Raw genomic sequence first — 3665 nt, 5'->3', positions numbered from 1 at the left:
ATTTTACCAATTCTAATACTTTATTGTTGATGTTTCTGCTGTCTGTTTGTTATAATATAATAATAGTGATAATAATAATAATAATAATGACAATGATAATAATAATAATAGTAATAATAATAATAATGCATGCTGGTATAACAATAATGACAACAAAAATTACTAAAATATTCAAAAACGAAACAGGAATGTATTATACATAATGCATGTACTTTATGCTCCCTAAAATGCAGTGAGAAGAGATTGCCTGATGGTTTATTATAAGTAAAAACATGTACTGTCACTACTACTGTATGTCCTATTGAAGTTTGTCTATTACCAAGCGCTAGCGCTTTTGGACGAGCGCGCCCCAAAAATGGCTGCCATCCCAGAAGCATTGAGCCCGTAACTGCCCGTTTAATATCTTTAGAAATACTCTGTGGCTTATTTGTTAGTCCAGATGTCCTTTATAATGTCATCAGAACATTTCAGTGTTATAAAAAGTAGTAAAAACTCAGTTCTATAAGATAGTTTTACGGCAAATGAATGCTTGCATGCCTGCATAGATACTACATACACACATGGATATGAAACAGGAAGTCGGTATCCAATTAACTCTTTGAAGTTCACCTGTAAACGTCATAACCAGCATAGCTCTATCCTTGGCGCTTTTCTCTCTGTCTATGTTTTCAAGAATTTTCTTGACTCACTTATTTTTGTGAAAGAAGGTATATAGGTCTTTTTATTTGTTCAGTAGACCTAATAAATATATTCTCATTTCATTTTGTCAACAGGCCTCATGTTTACATGACAAAATTAGAAGACCTCCATTTTTATTTGTAACCACCTTTTCTAGACTCTCGAACGGAGTTAGCTAGTAAGTCTTGGAATCATAATAGTGTATTGTTTGTTACATGGACTGAAACTATTCTCGTGTCAATGTAATGAGAAATGACTGAGATAATAGCCAAAAACTAGTTTTTTTATATTAATTTTGTAACCACCTTTTTGAGACTTCTGCACCAGGTATGAACAAGTTACTACTTTGAGTGTATTCATTAAGGCCTCTTATATAGACCACCCTAGGCGAGAATTGAATGCGTAGGAAGATTATTAGAAATTTTTACGGTTGTAAGGCGTGGTTTAGGATGAAATTAATTTCGGCCGCCATTTTGGTTGGCAACTTTCGATGGAGAACAAACGGGCCGACATAAAAACAAACCTGTATTAAGAATTCTGGAGCAAATTTGACCAAATCCTTGACAGGAGAAGCTTATAGGCAGCTGCTCTTTCTTATAACAAGCGCTTTTTAGCTATTGATAGAGCTACAGCAGGTAAGTGAGGCATTTTATTCGTGCCTCCATTGACTTCCATAATAAACTTGCCAACCAAAATGGCAGCCAATTAGGATGTGTGGGCAGATGCCGTATATAAAATTAATGAAATTCATGACTTTTCCAATTCACGCCTAGAACGGTGGTCTATAGACTGTTTATGGTTTCATTTTTCTAGATGCTATGTTTCAAAAGTAATGATATATTTTTTGCAAGTGTTTCAAAGGGTGTGGTTTAATTTTTAGTGAGAACTGAGTAGTGAAAGAATAGCTTATTTACCAAGAAACACAAGCAGGATTTCAGTGGCATTGATGAGACATTGTTACATGATTGTAAAGCTTTATATTTATGGTACCACAGAGAACTATCAAGATAGAGATGATGTACATTACAGTATGTACTGTATGGTGATACAGTAAGTGCTTATAATAATTGTTGTCAATGTTTTTATTGCTATTTTTATAGTTAAAATTTGTTGAAGGACTCATAATAATAATCAATCTATTGGGTCACTGAAGAATAGAATAATCATTATAATGATAATAATTTAAATAATAATTTTTTTAGTACTTAGCACAGTGCATTCTTTCTTTTAATAGTAGATCTTCACTTTTTAGAACTAGAATATCGATTGCAACTCTTATATAGTCGTAGACCTGAGCTTTAGTAAGTAATTCAACTGGATTTCTTCACTAGTTTGCTTGTGCCATGCTTATACACGTGTGTGTAAACGTCACAACACATCACTTCCGGTGCCAAGGATCGAGCGCATCCTGTTTCATATCCATGTGTGTATGTAGTATCTATGATGCCTGCATGCACCAAATGTTCAGGTTTCTCCTTCTTCCCGGCACTGTTTAGTAAGAACTAGTCTTACAGTTTTTATCCTAGAAATATGATTTTTACACCATTGTGCTGCGTTTAAGGGACGCTAGTGCAGTGTGGCTTGGCATTGTAATTCTAGAAAATGATTTCTCCCATTTTCAAGCACACATGGACTTACCAAGTGGTTGGACGCCATTTTAATGTAGCCAACTGCGCATGCTCAGCCTGCGCCTGCGGTATTATTTTAATGGGAAAGATTGGAAGCTCTTTCACATCAAAGCCTTTTACAATTACTGACTGATCTGTGATGAAATTGAGATGATGTGCTTGCCTAAACACCTGGCTATCTACTGATGTGACACCAATCACTTCCAGTGAGAGAAATTATCATTGTAAATAAACTTCAGTGATTTTATTGCTTAGTCATCCACTGAGTTTTGTGTCTGATAATTCGTATACTTCGGTTTAATTCCATCTCTTCAAGTAAGGTATATAATAGAGTAAATTGTCGGTTTTATACCATGCATGCCTTACTATATGTATTATATTTAGGCCACTCCATGCAATTAGATTCATACCGGCTGCTTTCCCATTTTATGCCGACATGGTCCCCATCACTATTTTGATTACCATAAGTAATATTTACGGCTGCTAATATTCGCAAAAATAAAAGTGTAATTAAGTACCATGGAAACCGATAGAATGTTGCTATGATAACAAGACCATGAGCCTAATTTTCTGTTCTTTAGCAGCTTTAGTGGAGCTATTCACCAATAGCGACTTGTTCTGTTTCTGTTAGCTTCTTGTATGAACCTCTACCTCCAAACCCCTTGTGCTGCAAATTGTTACTGGTCGGTAGCAAACCACACCCAAGCCAATAAACAACACTAACTTAAATGCGTAGAGAGTTCCAAGATATGGCAAGTAGGGTAGTTTTGAAAAGAACTGGTTAAAGCAGCTTGAAAAAGACCAAGGGCTAGCTAGTAACAGCAAGAAGAACAACTCAAGAACACTGCATCAGGATGCTTTGCTTTAATATCGTATCACATCTGGTATCTACATGCATGATAATTGCCGGTCATGGTAAAAAAAATTGTGAATATTGGCAGCTACGAATATATAATTATGCACATAGCTTATACAAGAGATAATGAAGAAATTGATAATGGGAATAACTAAACCTGCTTCCCACCACTGTAATGGGATACTATGATTGGAGTGACCTTAGCAAAGGATTTTTATTAGGGCAAAAATGTTCATTATTTATAATGCTTATTAATTAGCAGGTATTGCCACAGTAAAATAAAATGGTGGATATTAAATTGGAAGGAGATACGAGCTTATTTCCAGCAAATAGTTACTAAAATAAGATTGTACTTCTGTCCAGCAGGATACAGCTTAAAGCCTGTGACTGTTGCTACAACTATACTACAGGTATGTGTACAATAACCTGCTTTGCTTGCTTATTTTTTCTACATTGTATCCTTCATTGTTTGGTGTTTGTGTAATAAAAAACCCTAAGTCTAA

At 35.1% G+C, this 3665-nt stretch overlaps 2 long non-coding RNA genes across 3 annotated transcripts; both read left to right on the top strand.

Moving 5' to 3' along the window:
- Positions 1–522: 522 nt before the first annotated feature.
- LOC109582037 (uncharacterized) lies at positions 523–1665 on the top strand. Its single transcript, XR_002184882.1, has 4 exons — positions 523–707; positions 774–1005; positions 1467–1507; positions 1559–1665. It is a non-coding gene; the product is annotated as an uncharacterized LOC109582037 (long non-coding RNA).
- A 531-nt stretch (positions 1666–2196) lies between these two features.
- LOC109582036 (uncharacterized) lies at positions 2197–3665 on the top strand. Of its 2 annotated transcripts, none has more exons than XR_002184880.1 (3): positions 2197–2512; positions 2562–2626; positions 3422–3665. It is a non-coding gene; the product is annotated as an uncharacterized LOC109582036 (long non-coding RNA). The 2 variants fall into 2 exon arrangements; XR_002184881.1 differs by lacking the exon at positions 3422–3665 and adding an exon at positions 2691–3380.

Source organism: Amphimedon queenslandica, unplaced genomic scaffold (genome assembly GCF_000090795.2).
Source record: "Amphimedon queenslandica unplaced genomic scaffold, v1.1 AMPQUscaffold_13405, whole genome shotgun sequence".
Classification (NCBI taxonomy): Eukaryota; Metazoa; Porifera; class Demospongiae; order Haplosclerida; family Niphatidae; genus Amphimedon; species Amphimedon queenslandica.
The sequence above is the reverse complement of the archived record's forward strand: the minus strand, read 5'-3'. Positions and strand labels throughout refer to the sequence as shown.